The following is a 20,080-nucleotide window of genomic DNA, read 5'->3' on the forward strand; positions in this document are numbered from 1 at the left end:
AAAAGTGGGGATGACATCCACAAATGGACAACTGCTCTTGAGAGAGCCTGCAAAGTACAGCAGGTTCCTGAAGACCAGTGGGCAGCAATCCTCTGGCTCTCCTTTGAAGGAAGAGGCAGAGACAGACTCCTCACTGTTAGAGAAGAGGATGTCAGAAATTACAGAGTCCTGAAGAGTGTTCTGGTTGATGGGTTAGGCTTAACCACTGAACAGTACAGGTTAATGTTCAGAGACACCCAAAAGACACAGACTCAGGACTGGTCTGAATATGTTGAATGTGCCACTAAGGCTTTGGAGGGTTGGTTGCTGGGAAGTAAGGTATCTGATTTTACAGGATTGTATAATTTGATGATGAGAGAACAGATTTTAAATAACTGTCAAAACCAGCAACTGCATCAACACTTGGTTGACTCTGATCTGACCTCTCCCCAAGAATTGGGAAAGAAGGCAGACAAATGGGTCAGAACCAGGGTTAAGCAAAAGAACCAGAACCAGGGCCAAGGGGGTGATCAGAAGAAAACAGACCAAAAGGGTGGAGATCAGAAATCTAAAGACCAGAAGTCTTCAACAGGGCCCCAAACTACTGCTAAGGAGGGTGGGTCCCAACAACAATCCAAGGGAAAGAAGAAAGAAGGTCAAAAGAAACCCTGGTGCAATCATTGCAAGAATACAACTCACTGGACTAGTGATTGTAAGAAGGGTGGAGCCCCCAACACTGTTGCCCCTAAGGCACCTGCTCCCAGTACTACTGTTAGCAGTGTTGGTCCCCAGACAAAGGGTGTAGTGGGAATCACTATGGGAACTGAAGGAGATTCTGACTTAGACAGAACCCTGACACAGGCAGTCTTGATCTGTGATGGGGACATTGATTTGTCCCTGACTGTGAGCCCCAGTAACCTGGGCAAGTACAGACAGACTCCTTTAATTAACGAAAAAGTGGCTCAAGCCTACAGGGACACATGTGCCAGTGTCACTATGGTGACACCAGGCTTTGTGGACCCTGGACAGTACATACCAGGTGAGAACTACCTGGTGACCAATGCCAGCAATGCCACTACTTCACATAGTGTGGCAGTGGTTAACTTCTCATGGGGAGGGGTAACTGGCCTCAAAAGGGTTGTGGTTAGTGCAGACCTCCCAGTAGAATGTTTGTTGGGCAATGACCTAGAGAGTTCTCTATGGTCAGAAGTGGAGTACAGGACTCATGCAGAGATGTTAGGTATATCATCACATGTCCTTGCTGTGACCAGGTCACAGGCCAAAAAGTGCCTCACTGAACCTCAGGTCTTGGATCCTGGAACAATGGACCAAGCACCTACCAAGAAGAAGAACAGGAGGGTCAAGGCTGTGCCTTCCCCCCTGCCTCAGAGTGATGATCAGCCTTCCCAGGAAGCTGATCTAGAGGACCCTGAAGGAACTGTCCCTGAAGAGCTTGAACCTGATCAGGTTGAGTTTCTGGGGACAGGGGGACCTTCAAGGGCTGACTTGAGGCAGGCTCAGTTATCCTGTCCCTCTCTTGAACTCCTCAGACAGCTGGCTGCTGCTGAGGCTGCTGGGAATGCTCAAGGTACCCATAAAGTGTATTGGGATGAAGGGCTCCTTTATTCAGAGGCTAGAGACCCCAAGCCTGGTGCTACCAGGAGGTTGGTTATACCTCTGCAATTTAGGGGCTTCCTTCTTACCTTGGCCCATGATATTCCTTTAGCAGGACACTTAGGCCAGAACAAGACTTGGGACAGGCTTGTCCCTCACTTTCACTGGCCTCACATGAATGAAGATACAAAGGAGTTTTGTCGCTCCTGTGTGACCTGCCAAGCCAGTGGCAAATCAGGTGGCACAACAAAGGCCCCCCTAATACCACTACCTGTGGTGGGGGTCCCCTTTGAAAGAGTGGGAATAGATATAGTGGGTCCCATGGATCCTCCCACTGCATCTGGGCACAGATTTATACTGGTGGTAGTGGATCATGCCACCAGGTAACCAGAGGCAATTCCCCTTAGGACCACTACAGCACCTGTTGTGGCCAGGGCCCTGCTGGGAGTATTCTCCAGAGTGGGGTTTCCTAAGGAGGTAGTATCTGACAGAGGTACCAACTTTATGTCAGGATACTTGACAGCTATGTGGAAGGAATGTGGTGTCAACTACAAGTTCACCACCCCTTATCACCAACAATGCAATGGGCTTGTTGAGAGATTCAACAAGACCCTAAAGGGTATGATCAAAGGATTACCTGAAAAGCTCAGGCGAAGATGGGACATCCTTCTACCCTGCCTTCTGTTTGCTTACAGAGAGGTCCCACAAAAAGGAGTTGGCTACAGCCCCTTTGAATTGTTGTTTGGGCACCCTGTAAGAGGCCCACTGTGTTTAGTGAAGGAAGGATGGGAGTTACCTCTCAAAAAGCCTAAGCAAGACATAGTGGACTATGTACTTGGTCTCCGCTCCAGGATGGCTGAGTATATGGAGAAGGCATCCAAAAACCTTGAGGCAAGCCAGGCCTTACAGAAAGCTTGGCATGACCAAAACGCTGTCTTGGTTGAGTTTCAGCCAGGACAGAAGGTATGGGTGTTGGAGCCAGTGGCCCCAGCAGCACCCCAAGACAAATGGTCTGGACCCCATACAATCCTGGAAAAGAAGGGAGAGGTCACCTACTTGGTGGACCTAGGAACTCCCAGGAGTCCCCACAGGGTACTCCATGTTAACAGGCTTAAAGCATATGTTGACAGGGCAGACATGGGCTTGCTCGTGGCTACAGATGAGGGACAGGAGGAAGAGAGTGACCCTCTCCCAGACCTGTTGTCTCAGAACCCTGAAGATGGCTCAGTTGAAGGAGTGACCCTTGGAGGCAACCTCACTGCCCATCAGCAGACTGAATGTAGACAGGTTCTACAATCATTTTCACATATGTTTTCCTTAATACCTAGTCAAACTGACTGGTGTACCCATGTGGTGGACACTGGTGACAGTCTGCCTGTAAAGAACAAGCTTTACAGACAACCTGACCACGTCAGGGACTGTATAAAGGCTGAGGTACATAAAATGCTGGAATTAGGTGTCATTGAACCCTCAGAGAGCCCCTGGGCTAGCCCAGTGGTTCTGGTCCCCTAACCTCACACCAAAGATGGCAAGAGAGAGATGAGGTTCTGTTTGGATTACAGAGGACTCAATGCTGTCACCAGGACAGATGCACACCCTATTCCAAGGGCAGATGAGCTCATAGATAAACTGGCTTCTGCAAAGTTTTTGAGCACATTTGACTTAACAGCTGGCTATTGGCAAATCAGATTAGCTGAGGAGTCTAAGGCCAAAACAGCATTCTCAACCCCAGGTGGGCACTACCAGTTTGTGGTGATGCCCTTTGGTCTGAAGAATGCACCTGCCACCTTCCAAAGGCTGGTGAACCAAGTCCTTACTGGGTTGGATGACTTTTGCGCAGCATATCTTGATGACATTGCTGTCTTTAGCTCCACCTGGGAGGATCACCTGATCCACCTGAAGAAGGCTCTTGAGGCTCTGCAAAGGGCAGGCCTCACTATCAAGGCTACTAAGTGCCAGATAGGGCAGAGTAAGGTTGTATATTTGGGCCACCTTGTAGGTGGAGGCCAAGTTCAACCACTGGAGAGTAAGATACAATCCATCAAGGACTGGTCTCCTCCAACCACCCAGACTCAAGTTCGAGCTTTCTTGGGCTTGACTGGGTACTACAGGAAGTTTGTTAAGAACTATGGGTCCATTGTGACTCCTCTTAATGATCTGACATCCAAGAAGATGCCCAAAAAGGTTCAGTGGACAGTAAGCTGTCAAAAGGCATTTGATGACCTGAAGGAGGCCATGTGCTCTGCACCTATCCTGAAAAGTCCTGACTACTCCAAAGAGTTTATTGTCCAAACAGATGCTTCTGAGTTGGGTGTGGGAGCTGTGCTGTCACAACTTAATGTAGATGGTCAAGACCAACCCATTGCTTTTATTAGCAGAAGGTTGACCCCCAGAGAGAAGAATTGGTCAGCTATTGAGAGGGAGGCCTTTGCTGTGGTGTGGGCCCTGAAGAAGCTGAGGCCATACTTGTTTGGCACTCACTTCAAGATTCAGACCGACCATAAGCCCCTCTTGTGGCTAAATCAGATGAAGGGTGAAAACCCCAAACTGCTTAGGTGGTCCATTTCCCTACAGGGGATGGACTTTACAGTGGAGCACCGGCCAGGTACTGACCATGGGAATGCAGATGGTCTCTCCAGGTACTTCCACTTAGGACATGAAGACGAGACTGGTCAAGGCTAGTTTAATGTCCCAGCGTTTGGGGGGGGGTTGTGTAGGAGAGTAGGGTCTGCTATCCTATGGTCACCCCAAATTTTTGCTTTTTGCTTCACTGGTTTTTTACATATTGAGGCTGTGGGCCTGCCAATCAGACCCCCAGCCTGCTGTTATCTCTACTAAATTTAAACTATGCACCCTAGGTGCATAACCAATTGGAAGTGGATCACCCTGTCAGCCCCTGTACCAGTGTACACTAGGTACCCAGGGCATTGGTGTACCCAAGGCCTGCCAGGGGCTGCAGCATGTATTATGCCACCCCAGGCTTGGCCTAACAATCTGACACAACTGGCTGATCACTCAGCTGGGGTAAGTTGGTGTAATCACCTCTTACTTAGGTGTAGTATACCTATACCTAACCTTAAATGGCACACCTGGTAACCTATAAGTCACTCCTATGGCAGGTCTTAACAATCCTGAAGGCAGAGTGCTTGGTTCCATGTGAGATGGTGCTCTGGCATGAGCTGAGCCTGTTTGCAGTGGTCGGAACAACTTCCTTCCACTGTTTCCAGATATCGTCATACCATATACTCTTAAGTGCATTATGAACCTCGCGGTTAAATGCTATCTTTGGTTTGGTTTTATCAAAACATGTCGAGTAAGGTGTCATACGAATTGGAATACTAACCCCTCGCCAATTCTGGCGACGGGGTTAGCATTCCACCCTTCTAGAGGGACACGACATGTACAGTACCTGAAACCCGGGTAAAATCAGACTTAGCCTCAGCTCCTCAAAATGGATGCTGCCACCACAGACACAAGTCTGCCCTCCTGCTGCTGGGAGTCCTTCCAGCTTGGGAGGTGTGGACAAAGGGTTTCCTGCCAGGGGAGGTGCGTGCACCACCCCAGACAGGATTTTGTGTATTGGTCAGGTAGGGCTTGAAAGAAACCAGACATGCCTGTGGCTCACAAGGAGCCTCGGTGCATATGCCAGTTCAAACCGGTCCTGGGGCACACCAGTCCCGGGCCTGGGGCGAGCTGGACAAAGGATTGGGGGTATAACCACCCCCCTTCCTGGTCCCACCCATAGGGAGGGACCTAGCAGGTAGTCCGGCCCCTAGAATCCGCTTAAAGGTAGGAGCTGTGTCCTAAGACTTCAGACATCCTGGAATCAACTTGAAACTAAGAAGAAGACGGGAACTTCGACATTCTGCTGCACAGAAGACTGAAGGAAATCTCCCCTGTGGTCAGGGAGTGACCACCTTGCTAACGCAAGCACCATCCAGCGAATCAACGTCTGCTTTGCCGCCGCCTCCCGCCGGAGCCCGAGCCCAGAGACTGACAAGACCTGGACCTCCAGACCTCTCACCGCCCGATCCACAGTCCCTGAAAAGAAGAGACCCGTGGAGGCACCGAGCCACGTGGAGCCAGCCATCTTGAAACGACCACGACAAGCTGACAAGTGCTACAACCGAGGCTCCCTCCAAGTTGTGCTTTGGGATCTGAGAAGCCCAACCCTCGAGCAGCATCTGCACCAAAGGTGAGCCCTCCAGCATCTCCACGATCTGCGTGGGGCCCTTCTGCATTTTGCCACTCGATGCACCTAACCGGTTGCTGGCCCGCTGGCTAGTAGCCATCTTGGCAACGAACTTTACAAAATACACCGCTGGTCTGGTTGCTCCAGACTGGCCCTTGCTCCCCTCCAAAGGAGCAGTCCCTCTGACCTTGCTGGTCAGAACCATCAGCTTATTTCATCTCCTACAACAATTGCTTTTGCCAAGGCTTGTTTGCTTCGATCAAGTTGCCAACACCGCCGACAGCAGAGCCTGCGTGGGACAGCTCGTGAACCGACTCCTGGACGTCGTCGACCTCCAGGGACCACGTGGCTGCAGAGACAAGCTACACCTTTCTTCCTGTTTGCACCCAACATTGCCTGGTACCCACCTGGTGCCACGCTGGTCACTGGCTAGTGACTGTGAACACTGTACCCTCTGCTTACAGGTCTTCAACATCTCCGATCCACTCTTGGATCCACCGCATCTCTCCCGGACCGACCGCCTGCAGCATCTTTGTCTTCAGGCTCCACGGAACAGATAGAAGAAACCCGACGCACTTCGAGGCCTATGCACCCGCTTCCTGTGGGTGAGGTAAAGCTGGCACTCCTGTGCCCAAGTGTAGTATTACATCTCTAGTGCCTGTGTTCCAAATCTTGAGTTCCTAGTCCATCCGGAAGATCCTCTTTGCAGTAACTTTGTACTTTTTACGCACCCATTGAAACCTATGGGAGCACGCGTGTGACTATTTGCTCTGCACACGCCACCCGTGGACCTCCTGGTCACTAACTGAAGTTAGCTCCTTGTAGGCCCAGTGATTCTAGAGGCCCTAGGCCTTTTCCCTTTTCTCTTCGTGGTACTTATACCACTATTTTAGTATATGGTTCGAGCGGCCACCAGGGCCTATCCATATAAAGTGCAACTTCTGTGTATTCTACTGTAATCTTGTTTGACGATTTGTGCTCCTGTGCTCATATAGAGAATAGCGGTTACTTTGAGAAATAAATACATATATATTTTGAATATATATCTGTGTGGTGTCCTTTCATTGGTATAAAGGGGGGTTGCATTTGGTAAAACAGCTGGCTTAACACGCTTCACGAGTTTAGCCTCAAAGACTGCTTAGCCTACGCTACCACTAGGGCAGCTAGTCCGAAAAGGTTGACTTACAACCACACCATAAGGGTTTATGGCATGGTACAAGGTGATCACTTTAACTAGTGAGCATCATATACCAGGCCAACTTCTCACACAGGGCCAAGGGGGTGATCAGAAGAAAACAGACCAAAAGGGTGGCGATCAGAAATCTAAAGACCAGAAGTCTTCAACAGGGCCCCAAACTACTGCTAAGGAGGGTGGGTCCCAACAACAATCCAAGATAAAGAAGAAAGAAGGTCAAAAGAAACCCTGGTGCAATCATTGCAAGAATACAACTCACTGGACTAGTGATTGTAAGAAGGGTGGAGCCCCCAACACTGTTTCCCCTAAGGCACCTGCTCCCAGTACTACTGTTAGCAGTGTTGGTCCCCAGACAAAGGGTGTAGTGGGAATCACTATGGGAACTGAAGGAGATTCTGACTTAGACAGAACCCTGACACAGGCAGTCTTGATCTGTGATGGGGACATTGATTTGTCCCTGACTGTGAGCCCCAGTAACCTGGGCAAGTACCGACAGACTCCTTTAATTAACGAAAAAGTGGCTCAAGCCTACAGGGACACATGTGCCAGTGTCACTATGGTGACACCAGGCTTTGTGGACCCTGGACAGTACATACCAGGTGAGAACTACCTGGTGACCAATGCCAGCAATGCCACTACTTCACATAGTGTGGCAGTGGTTAACTTCTCATGGGGAGGGGTAACTGGCCTCAAAAGGGTTGTGGTTAGTGCAGACCTCCCAGTGGAATGTTTGTTGGGCAATGACCTAGAGAGTTCTCTATGGTCAGAAGTGGAGTACAGGACTCATGCAGAGATGTTAGGTATATCATCACATGTCCTTGCTGTGACCAGGTCACAGGCCAAAAAGTGCCTCACTGAACCTCAGGTCTTGGATCCTGGAACAATGGACCAAGCACCTACCAAGAAGAAGAACAGGAGGGTCAAGGCTGTGCCTTCCCCCCTGCCTCAGAGTGATGATCAGCCTTCCCAGGAAGCTGATCTAGAGGACCCTGAAGGAACTGTCCCTGAAGAGCTTGAACCTGATCAGGTTGAGTTACTGGGGACAGGGGGACCTTCAAGGGCTGACTTGAGGCAGGCTCAGTTATCCTGTCCCTCTCTTGAACCCCTCAGACAGCTGGCTGCTGCTGAGGCTGCTGGGAATGCTCCAGGTACCCATAAAGTGTATTGGGATGAAGGGCTCCTTTATTCAGAGGCTAGAGACCCCAAGCCTGGTGCTACCAGGAGGTTGGTTATACCTCTGCAATTTAGGGGCTTCCTTCTTACCTTGGCCCATGATATTCCTTTAGCAGGACACTTAGGCCAGAACAAGACTTGGGACAGGCTTGTCCCTCACTTTCACTGGCCTCATATGAATGAAGATACAACGGAGTTTTGTCGCTCCTGTGTGACCTGCCAAGCCAGTGGCAAATCAGGTGGCACAACAAAGGCCCCCCTGATACCACTACCTGTGGTGGGGGTCCCCTTTGAAAGAGTGGGAATAGATATAGTGGGTCCCATGGATCCTCCCACTGCATCTGGGCACAGATTTATACTGGTGGTAGTGGATCATGCCACCAGGTATCCAGAAGCAATTCCCCTTAGGACCACTACAGCTCCTGTTGTGGCCAGGGCCCTGCTGGGAGTATTCTCCAGAGTGGGGTTTCCTAAGGAGGTAGTATCTGACAGAGGTACCAACTTTATGTCAGGATACTTGACAGCTATGTGGAAGGAATGTGGTGTCAACTACAAGTTCACCACCCCTTATCACCCACAATGCAATGGGCTTGTTGAGAGATTCAACAAGACCCTAAAGGGTATGATCAAAGAATTACCTGAAAAGCTCAGGCGAAGATGGGACATCCTTCTACCCTGCCTTCTGTTTGCTTACAGAGAGGTCCCACAAAAAGGAGTTGGCTACAGCCCCTTTGAATTGTTGTTTGGGCACCCTGTAAGAGGCCCACTGTGTTTAGTGAAGGAAGGATGGGAGTTACCTCTCAAAAAGCCTAAACAAGACATAGTGGACTATGTACTTGGTCTCCGCTCCAGGATGGCTGAGTATATGGAGAAGGCATCCAAAAACCTTGAGGCAAGCCAGGCCTTACAAAAAGCTTGGCATGACCAAAAGGCTGTCTTGGTTGAGTTTCAGCCAGGACAGAAGGTATGGGTGTTGGAGCCAGTGGCCCCAGCAGCACTCCAAGACAAATGGTCTGGGCCCCATACAATCCTGGAAAAGAAGGGAGAGGTCACCTACTTGGTAGACCTAGGAACTCCCAGGAGTCCCCACAGGGTACTCCATGTTAACAGGCTTAAAGCATATGTTGACAGGGCAGACATGGGCTTGCTCATGGCTACAGATGAGGGACAGGAGGAAGAGAGTGACCCTCTCCCAGACCTGTTGTCTCAGAACGCTGAAGATGGCTCAGTTGAAGGAGTGACCATTGGAGGAAACCTCACTGCCCATCAGCAGACTGAATGTAGACAGGTTCTACAATCATTTTCACATATGTTTTCCTTGATACCTAGTCAAACTGACTGGTGTACCCATGTGGTGGACACTGGTGACAGTCTGCCTGTAAAGAACAAGCTTTACAGACAACCTGACCACGTCAGGGACTGTATAAAGGCTGAGGTACATAAAATGCTGGAATTAGGTGTCATTGAACCCTCAGAGAGCCCCTGGGCTAGCCCAGTGGTTCTGGTCCCCAAACCTCACACCAAAGATGGCAAGAGAGAGATGAGGTTCTGTGTGGATTACAGAGGTCTCAATGCTGTCACCAGGACAGATGCACACCCTATTCCAAGGGCAGATGAGCTCATAGACAAACTAGCTTCTGCAAAGTTTTTGAGCACATTTGACTTAACAGCTGGCTATTGGCAAATCAGATTAGCTGAGGAGTCTAAGGCCAAAACAGCATTCTCAACCCCAGGTGGGCACTACCAGTTTGTGGTGATGCCCTTTGGTCTGAAGAATGCACCTGCCACCTTCTAAAGGCTGGTGAACCAAGTCCTTACTGGGTTGGATGACTTTTGCGCAGCATATCTTGATGACATTGCTGTCTTTAGCTCCACCTGGGAGGATCACCTGATCCACCTGAAGAAGACTCTTGAGGCTCTGCAAAGGGCAGGCCTCACTATCAAGGCTACTAAGTGCCAGATAGGGCAGAGTAAGGTTGTATATTTGGGCCACCTTGTAGGTGGAGGCCAAGTTCAACCACTGGAGAGTAAGATACAATCCATCAAGGACTGGTCTCCTCCAACCACCCAGACTCAAGTTCGAGCTTTCTTGGGCTTGACTGGGTACTACAGGAAGTTTGTTAAGAACTATGGGTCCATTGTGACTCCTCTTAATGATCTGACATCCAAGAAGATGCCCAAAAAGGTTCAGTGGACAGTAAGCTGTTAAAAGGCATTTGATGACCTGAAGGAGGCCATGTGCTCTGCACCTATCCTGAAAAGTCCTGACTACTCCAAAGAGTTTATTGTCCAAACAGATGCTTCTGAGTTGGGTGTGGGAGCTGTGCTGTCACAACTCAATGTAGATGGTCAAGACCAACCCATTGCTTTTATTAGCAGAAGGTTGACCCCCAGAGAGAAGAATTGGTCAGCTATTGAGAGGGAGGCCTTTGCTGTGGTGTGGGCCCTGAAGAAGCTGAGGCCATACTTGTTTGGCACTCACTTCAAGATTCAGACCGACCATAAGCCCCTCTTGTGGCTAAATCAGATGAAGGGTGAAAACCCCAAACTGCTTAGGTGGTCCATTTCCCTACAGGGGATGGACTTTACAGTGGAGCACCGGCCAGGTACTGACCATGGGAATGCAGATGGTCTCTCCAGGTACTTCCACTTAGGACATGAAGACGAGACTGGTCAAGGCTAGTTTAATGTCCCAGCGTTTGGGGGGGGTTGTGTAGGAGAATAGGGTCTGCTATCCTATGGTCACCCCAAATTTTTGCTTTTTGCTTCACTGGTTTTTGACATATTGAGGCTGTGGGCCTGCCAATCAGACCCCCAGCCTGCTGTTCTCTCTACTAAATTTAAACTATGCACCCTAGGTGCATAACCAATTGGAAGTGGATCACCCTGTCAGCCCCTGTACCAGTGTACACTAGGTACACAGGGCATTGGTGTACCCAAGGCCTGCCAGGGGCTGAAGCATGTATTATGCCACCCCAGGCTTGGCCTAACAATTTGACACAACTGGCTGATCACTCAGCTGGGGTAAGTTGGTGTAATCACCTCTTACTTAGGTGTAGTATACCTATACCTAACCTTAAATGGGACACCTGGTAACCTATAAGTCACTCCTATGGCAGGCCTTAACAATCCTGAAGGCAGAGTGCTTGGTTCCATGTGAGATGGTGCTCTGGCATGAGCTGAGCCTGTCTGCAGTGGTCGGAACAACTTCCTTCTACTGTTTCCAGATATCGTCATACCATATACTCTTAAGTGCATTATGAACCTCGCGGTTAAATGCTATCTTTGGTTTGGCTTTATCAAAACATGTCGAGTAAGGTGTCATACGAATTGGAATACTATCCCCTCGCCAATTCTGGTGACGGGGTTAGCATTCCACCCTTCTAGAGGGACACGACATGTACAGTACCTGAAACCCGGGTAAAATCAGACATAGCCTCAGCTCCACAAAATGGATGCTGCCACCACAGACACAAGTCTGCCCTCCTGCTGCTGGGAGTCCTTCCAGCTTGGGAGGTGTGGACAAAGGGTTTCCTGCCAGGGGAGGTGCATGCACCACCCCAGACAGGATTTTGTGTATTGGTCAGGTAGGGCTTGAAAGAAACCAGACATGCCTGTGGCTCACAAGGAGCCTCGGTGCATATGCCAGTTCAAACCGGTCCTGGGGCACACCAGTCCCGGGCCTGGGGCGAGCTGGACAAAGGATTGGGGGCCACCCCCCTTCCTGGTCCCACCCATAGGGAGGGACCTAGCAGGTAGTCCGGCCCCTAGAATCCGCTTAAAGGTAGGAGCTGTGTCCTAAGACTTCAGACATCCTGGAATCAACTTGAAACTAAGAAGAAGACGGGAACTTCGACATTCTGCTGCACAGAAGACTGAAGGAAATCTCCCCTGTGGTCAGGGAGTGACCACCTTGCTAACGCAAGCACCATCCAGCGAATCAACGTCTGCTTTGCCGCCGCCTCCCGCCGGAGCCCGAGCCCAGAGACTGACAAGACCTGGACCTCCAGACCTCTCACCGCCCGATCCACAGTCCCTGAAAAGAGGAGACCCGTGGAGGCACCGAGACACGTGGAGCCAGCCATCTTGAAACGACCACGACAAGCTGACAAGTGCAACAACCGAGGCTCCCTCCAAGTTGTGCTTTGGGATCTGAGAAGCCCAACCCTCGAGCAGCATCTGCACCAAAGGTGAGCCCTCCAGCATCTCCACGATCTGCGTGGGGCCCTTCTGCATTTTGCCACTCGACGCGCCTAACCGGTTGCTGGCCCGCTGGCTAGTAGCCATCTTGGCGACGAACTTTACAAAATACACTGCTGGTCTGGTTGCTCCAGACTGGCCCTTGCTCTCCTCCAAAGGAGCAGTCCCTCTGACCTTGCTGGTCAGAACCATCAGCTTATTTCATCTCCTACAACAATTGCTTTTGCCAAGGCTTGTTTGCTTTGATCAAGTCGCCGACACCGCCGTCAGCGAGAGCCGGCGTGGGACAGCTCGTGAACCGACTGCTGGACGTCGTCGACCTCCAGGAACCACGTGGCTGCAGAGACAAATTACACCTTTCTTCCTGTTTGCAACCGACATTGCCTGGTGCCCACCTGGTGCCACGCTGGTCACTGGCTAGTGACTGTGAACACTGTCCCCTCTGCTTACAGGTCTTCAACATCTCCGATCCACTCTTGGATCCACCGCATCTCTCCCGGACCGACCGCCTGCAGCATCTTTGTCTTCAGGCTCCACGGAACAGATAGAAGAAACCCGACGCACTTCGAGGCCTATGCACCCGCTTCCTGTGGGTGAGGTAAAGCTGGCACTCCTGTGCCCAAGTGTAGTATTACATCTCTAGTGCCTGTGTTCCAAATCTTGAGTTCCTAGTCCATCCGGAAGATCCTCTTTGCAGTAACTTTGTACTTTTTACGCACCCATTGAAACCTAAGGGAGCACGCGTGTGACTATTTGCTCTGCAGACGCAACCCGTGGACCTCCTGGTCACTAACTGAAGTTAGCTCCTTGTAGGCCCAGCGATTCTAGAGGCCCTAGGCCTTTTCCCTTTTCTGTTCGTGGTACTTATACCACTATTTTAGTATATGGTTCAAGCGGCCACCAGGGCCTATCCATATAAAGTGCAACTTCTGTGTATTCTACTGTAATCTTGTTTGACGATTTGTGCTCCTGTGCTCATAAAGAGACTAGGGGTTACTTTGAGAAATAAACACATATATATTTTGAATATATATCTGTGTGGTGTCCTTTCATTGGTATAAGAGGGGGTTGCATTTGGTAAAACAGCTGGCTTAACACGCTTCACGAGTTTAGCCTCAAAGACTGCTTAGCCTACGCTACCACTAGGGCAGCTAGTCCGAAAAGGTTGACTTACAACCACACCATAAGGGTTGCTTGGCATGGTACAAGGTGATCACTTTAACTAGTGAGCATCATATACCAGGCCAACTTCTCACAGGGAGCAAGAGCCAGTCTGGAGCAACCAGACCAGTAGTGTAGTTCTTGAAGTTCGTCGCCAAGATGGCCACTAGCCAACGGGCCAGCAACCGGTTAGGCGTGTCGAGTGGAAAAATGCAGAGGGGCCCCACGCAGATCGTGGAGATGCTGGAGGGCTCACCTTTGGTGCAGATGCTGCTCGGGTATTGGGCTTCTCAGGACCCAAAGCACAACTTGGAGGGAGCCTCGGTTGTCGCGCTTGCAGCTTGTCGTGGTCTTTTCAAGATGGCTGGCTCCACGTGTTTTGGTGCCTCCACGGGTCTCCTCTTTTCAGGGACTGTGGATCGGGCGGTGAGAGGTCTGGAGGTCCAGGTCTTGTCAGTATCTGGGCTCGGGCTCCGGCGAGAGGCGGCGGCAAAGCAGACATTGATTCGCTGGATGGTGCTTGCGTTAGCAAGGTGGTCACTCCCTGACCACAGGGGAGATTGGCTTCAGTCCTCTGTGCGGCAGAGCGTCGAAGTTCCCGTCTTCTTCTTGTAGTTAAGTTGATTCCAGGATGTCTGAAGTCTTAGGACACAGCTCCTACCTTTAAGCGGATTCTAGGGGCCGGACTACCTGCTAGGTCCCTCCCTAAGGGTGGGACCATGAAGGGGGGTGGTTACACCCCCAATCCTTTGTCCAGCTCGCCCCAGGCCCGGGACTGGTGTGCCCCAGGACCGGATTGAACTGGCATATGCACCGAGGCTCCTTGTGAGTCTCAGGCATGTCTGGTTTCTATCAAGCCCTACCTGACCAATACACAAAATCCTGTCTGGGGTGGTGCACGCACCTCCCCTGGCAGGAAACCCTTTGTCCACACCTCCCAAGCTGGAAGGACTCCCAGCAGCAGGAGGGCAGACTTGTGTCTGTGGTGGCAGCATCCATTTTGTGGAGCTGAGGCTATGTCTGATTTTACCCGGGTTTCAGGTACTGTACATGTCGTGTCCCTCTAGAAGGGTGGAATGCTAACCCCGTCGCCAGAATTGGCGAGGGGTTAGTATTCCAATTCGTATGACACCTTACTCGACATGTTTTGATAAAGCCAAACCAAAGTTAGCATTTAACCGCGAGGTTCATAATGCACTTAAGAGTATATGGTATGACGATATCTGGAAACAGTAGAAGGAAGTTGTTCCGACCACTGCAGACAGGCTTAGCTCATGCCAGAGCACCATCTCACATGGAACCAAGCACTCTGCCTTCAGGATTGTTAAGGCCTGCCATAGGAGTGACTTACAGGTTAACATGTGTCCCATTTAAGGTTAGGTATAGGTATACTACACCTAAGTAAGAGGTGGTTACACCGACTTACCCCAGCTGAGTGATCAGCCAGTTGTGTCAAATTTGTTAGGCCAAGCCTGGGGTGGCATAATACATGCTTCAGCCCCTGGCAGGCCTTAGATACACCAATGCCCTGGGTACCTAGTGTACACTGGTACAGGGGCTCACAGGGTGATCCACTTCCAATTGGTTATGCACCTAGGGTGCATAGTGTAAATTTAGTAGAGAGAACAGCAGGCTGGGGGTCTGATTGGCAGGCCCACAGCCTCAATATGTCAAAAACCAGCGAAGCAAAAAGCAAAAATTTGGGGTGACCATAGGATAGCAGACCCTACTCTCCTACACAACCCCCCCAAACGCAGGGACATTAAACTAGCCTTGACCAGCCTCGTCTTCATGTCCTAAGTGGAAGTACCTGGAGAGACCATCTGCATTCCCATGGTCAGTACCTGGCCGGTGCTCCACTGTGAAGTCCATCCCCTGTAGGGAAATGGACCACCTAAGCAGTTTGCGGTTTTCACCCTTCATCTGATTTAGCCACAAGAGGGGCTTATGGTCGGTCTGAATCTTGAAGTGAGTGCCAAACAAGTATGGCCTCAGCTTCTTCAGGGCCCACACCACAGCAAAGGCCTCCCTCTCAATAGCTGACCAATTCTTCTCTCTGGGGGTCAACCTTCTGCTAATAAAAGCAATGGGTTGGTCTTGACCATCCACATTAAGTTGTGACAGCACAGCTCCCACACCCAACTCAGAAGCATCTGTTTGGACAATAAACTCTTTGGAGTAGTCAGGACTTTTCAGGATAGGTGCAGAGCACATGGCCTCCTTCAGGTCATCAAATGCCTTTTGACAGCTTACTGTCCACTGAACCTTTTTGGGCATCTTCTTGGATGTCAGATCATTAAGAGGAGTCACAATGGACCCATAGTTCTTAACAAACTTCCTGTAGTACCCAGTCAAGCCCAAGAAAGCTCGAACTTGAGTCTGGGTGGTTGGAGGGGACCAGTCCTTGATGGATTGTATCTTACTCTCCAGTGGTTGAACTTGGCCTCCACCTACAAGGTGGCCCAAATACACAACCTTACTCTGCTCTATCTGGCACTTAGTAGCCTTGATAGTGAGGCCTGCCCTTTGCAGAGCCTCAAGAGCCTTCTTCAGGTGGATCAGGTGATCCTCCCAGGTGGAGCTAAAGACAGCAATGTCATCAAGATATGCTGCACAAAAGTCATCCAACCCAGTGAGGACTTGGTTCACCAGCCTTTGGAAGGTGGCAGGTGCATTCTTCAGACCAAAGGGCATCACCACAAATTGGTAGTGCCCACCTGGGGTTGAGAATGCTGTTTTGGCCTTAGACTCCTCAGCTAATCTGATTTGCCAATAGCCAGCTGTCAAGTCAAATGTGCTCAAAAACTTAGCAGAAGCCAGTTTATCTATGAGCTCATCTGCCCATGGAATAGGATGTGCATCTGTCCTAGTGACAGCATTGAGTCCTCTGTAATCCACACAGAACCTCATCTCTCTCTTGCCATCTTTGGTGTGAGGTTTGGGGACCAGAACCACTGGGCTAGCCCAGGGGCTCTCTGAGGGTTCAATGACACCCAATTCCAGCATTTTGTGTACCTCAGCCTTTATACAGTCCCTGACGTGGTCAGGTTGTCTGTAAAGCTTGTTCTTTACAGGCAGACTGTCACCAGTGTCCACCACATGGGTACACCAGTCAGTTTGGCTAGGTATTAGGGAAAACAGATGTTGAAATGATTGTAGAACTTGTCTACATTCAGTCTGCTGATGGGCAGTGAGGTTGCCTCCAAGGGTCACTCCTTCAACTGAGCCATCTTCAGGGTTCTGAGACAACAGGTCTGGGAGAGGGTCACTCTCTTCCTCCTGTCCCTCATCTGTAGCCATGAGCAAGCCCATGTCTGCCCTGTCAACATATGCTTTTAACCTGTTAACATGGAGTACCCTGTGGGGACTCCTGTGAGTTCCTAGGTCAACCAAGTAGGTGACATCTCCCTTCTTTTCCAGGATTGTATGGGGTCCAGACCATTTGTCTTGGAGTGCTGCTGGGGCCACTGGCTCCAACACCCATACCTTCTGTCCTGGCTGAAACTCAACCAAGACAGCCTTTTGGTCATGCCAAGCTTTCTGTAAGGCCTGACTTGCCTCAAGGTTTTTGGATGCCTTCTCCATATACTCAGCCATCCTGGAGCGGAGACCAAGTACATAGTCCACTATGTCTTGTTTAGGCTTTTTGAGAGGTAACTCCCATCCTTCCTTCACTGAACACAGTGGGCCTCTCACAGGGTGCCCAAACAACAATTCAAAGGGGCTGTAGCCAACCCCTTTTTGTGGGACCTCTCTGTAAGCAAACAGAAGGCAGGGTAGAAGGATGTCCCATCTTCGCCTGAGCTTTTCAGGTAATCCTTTGATCATACCCTTTAGGGTCTTGTTGAATCTCTCAACAAGCCCATTGCATTGTGGGTGATAAGGGGTGGTGAACTTGTAGTTGACACCACACTCCTTCCACATAGCTGTCAAGTATCCTGACATGAAGTTGGTACCTCTGTCAGAAACTACCTCCTTAGGAAACCCCACTCTGGAGAATACTCCTAGCAGGGCCCTGGCCACAACAGGAGCTGTAGTGGTCCTAAGGGGAATTGCCTCTGGATACCTGGTGGCATGATCCACTACCACCAGTATAAATCTGTGCCCAGATGCAGTGGGAGGATCCATGGGACCCACTATGTCTATTCCCACTCTTTCAAAGGGGACCCCCACCACAGGTAGTGGTATTAGGGGGGCCTTTGTTGTGCCACCTGATTTGCCACTGGCTTGGCAGGTCACACAGGAGCGACAAAACTCCTTTGTATCTTCATTCATATGAGGCCAGTGAAAGTGAGGGACAAGTCTGTCCCAAGTCTTGTTCTGGCCTAAGTGTCCTGCTAAAGGAATATCATGGGCCAAGGTAAGAAGGAAGCCCCTAAATTGTAGAGGTATAACCAACCTCCTGGTTGCACCAGGCTTGGGGTCTCTAGCCTCTGAATAAAGGAGCCCTTCATCCCAATACACTTTATGGGTACCTTAAGCATTCCCAGCAGCCTCAGCAGCAGCCAGCTGTTTGAGGGGTTCAAGAGAGGGACAGGATAACTGAGCCTGCCTCAAGTCAGCCCTTGAAGGTCCCCCTGTCCCCAGAAACTCAACCTGATCAGGTTCAAGCTCTTCAGGGACAGTTCCTTCAGGGTTTTCTAGATCAGCTTCCTGGGAAGGTTGATCATCACTCTGAGGCAGGGGGGAAGGCACAGCCTTGACCCTCCTGTTCTTCTTCTTGGTAGGTGCTTGGTCCATTGTTCCAGGATCCAAGACCTGAGGTTCAGTAAGGCACTTTTTGGCCTGTGACCTGGTCACAGCAAGGACATGTGGTGATATACCTAACATCTCTGCATGTGTCCTGTACTCCACTTCAGACCATAGAGAACTCTCTAGGTCATTGCCCAACAAACATTCTACTGGGAGGTCTGCACTAACCACAACCCTTTTGAGGCCAGTTACCCCTCCCCATGAGAAGTTAACAACTGCCACACTATGTGAAGTAGTGGCATTGCTGGCATTGGTCACCAGGTAATTCTCACCTGGTATGTACTGTCCAGGGTCCACAAAGCCTGGTGTCACCATAGTGACACTGGCACATGTGTCCCTGTAGGCTTGAGCCACTTTTTCATTAATTAAAGGAGTCTGTCTGTACTTGCCCAGGTTACTGGGGCTCACAGTCAGGGACAAATCTATGTCCCCATCACAGATCAGGACTGCCTGGGTCAGGGTTCTGTCTAAGTCAGAATCTCCTTCAGTTCCCATAGTGATTCCCACTACACCCTTTGTCTGGGGACCAACACTGCTAACAGTAGTACTGGGAGCAGGTGCCTTAGGGGCAACAGTGTTGGGGGCTCCACCCTTTTTACAATCACTAGTCCAGAGAGTTGTATTCTTGCAAGAATTGCACCAGGGTTTCTTTTGACCTTCTTTCTTCTTCCCTTTAGGCTGGGACCCACCCTCTTTAGTACTAGTTTGGGGCCCTGTTGAAGCCTTCTGGTCTTTAGATTTCTGATCTCCACCCTTTTGGTCTGTTTTCTTCTGATCACCCCCTTGGCCCTGGTTCTGGTTCTTTTGCTTAACCCTTGTTCTGACCCATTTGTCTGCCTTCTTTCCCAATTCTTGGGGAGAGGTCAGATCAGAGTCAACCAAGTGTTGATGCAGTTGCTGGTTTTGACAGTCATTTAAAATCTGTTCTCTCATCATCAAATTGTACAATCCTGTATAATCAGATACCTTACTTCCCAGCAACCAACCCTCCAAAGTCTTAGTGGCACATTCAATGTATTCAGACCAGTCCTGAGTCTGTGTCTTCTGGGTGTCTCTGAACATTAACCTGTACTGTTCAATGGTTAAGCCTAACCCATCAACTAGGACACTCTTCAGGACTCTGTAGTTTCTGACATCCTCCTCCCTAACAGTGAGGAGTCTGTCTCTGCCTCTTCCTTCAAAGGAGAGCCAGAGGATTGCTGCCCACTGGTCTTCAGGAACCTGCTGCACTTTGCAGGCTCTCTCAAGAGCAGTCATCCATTTGTGGATGTCATCCCCACTTTTGTAGGGGGGCACAACCTTAGACAGGTTCCTATTATGAAAGACCCTATTTTTGTCCTTAGGGACAATGCTGCCACCAGTGGGTATAGACCCACTCTCTTTAGGTCGCCTAGCCTTACTCAGTTTCTCTTCCATCAGAGCTACTTCTAGCTCCTGTTTCCGGATTCTCAGCTGAGCTTCCTGCATTCTGGCCTCATGTTCCCTCCTCTGAGGGGTGGTCATCCTTCTCCTGGAGAGACCTTGAGAGCCTCTAGAGGCATGAGAAGCATTATATTCACCTGAGTGATTCCTTTGCCTCCCAAGCCCCTGGTTAAGTCCACTAGGGAGATCCAATGGGGTGATCCCATTGTCAGTCCCCAGTAGCCTTAAGTTAGCTGGGCCACGTATAACACTTGGCACTGGGCTAGTTCTCCCTTCATCCTCACTACCTTCTGTATCAGTACCCTTCTCACTTTCATCCTCTGTAGTATGAATCTCATCTAAGGGGTGACTATTGGAAAGGGGTACCTCAGTAGCATTTTCAGAAGGGGGGC

Source organism: Triturus cristatus, chromosome 1_1 (assembly GCF_964204655.1).
Source record: "Triturus cristatus chromosome 1_1, aTriCri1.1, whole genome shotgun sequence".
In the NCBI taxonomy this organism is placed as follows: domain Eukaryota; kingdom Metazoa; phylum Chordata; class Amphibia; order Caudata; family Salamandridae; genus Triturus; species Triturus cristatus.